Source organism: Octopus bimaculoides, chromosome 18 (genome assembly GCF_001194135.2).
Source record: "Octopus bimaculoides isolate UCB-OBI-ISO-001 chromosome 18, ASM119413v2, whole genome shotgun sequence".
NCBI classification, from domain to species: domain Eukaryota; kingdom Metazoa; phylum Mollusca; class Cephalopoda; order Octopoda; family Octopodidae; genus Octopus; species Octopus bimaculoides.
The window spans coordinates 50,231,004-50,231,308 of record NC_068998.1 but is presented as its reverse complement, the minus strand read 5'-3'; the positions used below and the strand labels follow the sequence as shown (position 1 = coordinate 50,231,308).

The window sequence follows — 305 nt, the reverse complement described above, 5'->3', positions numbered from 1 at the left end:
CTCTCTCTCTTTCTCTCTCTCTCTTTCTCTCTCTCCCTTTCTCTCTCTCCCTCCCTCTCTCTCTCTTTCTCTCTCTATATTTCTCTCTCTCTCTCACTTCCTCTCTATCTCTCTCTTTCTCTCTCTCTCCTCCTCTCTCTCTTTCTCTCTCCCCTCTCCCCCCTCTCTCTCTTTCGCTCGTTTGTCTTTTATCTTATCGACCTATTTTCGTTTTGATATGCAATGTGAGCACTAAATGTGCTAAGAAATACTCTCAGATATGCTTCCATCGCTTGAACCTAATAATGACACGTAAAAACATATAT

The 305-nt window shown here is 42.3% G+C and overlaps 1 protein-coding gene across 1 annotated transcript in view; it reads right to left on the bottom strand.

The window, feature by feature from the left end:
• LOC128249830 (uncharacterized) overlaps positions 1-305 on the bottom strand; it is a 10,129-nt gene that overhangs the window by 8,739 nt on the left and 1,085 nt on the right. The window lies entirely within an intron of this gene.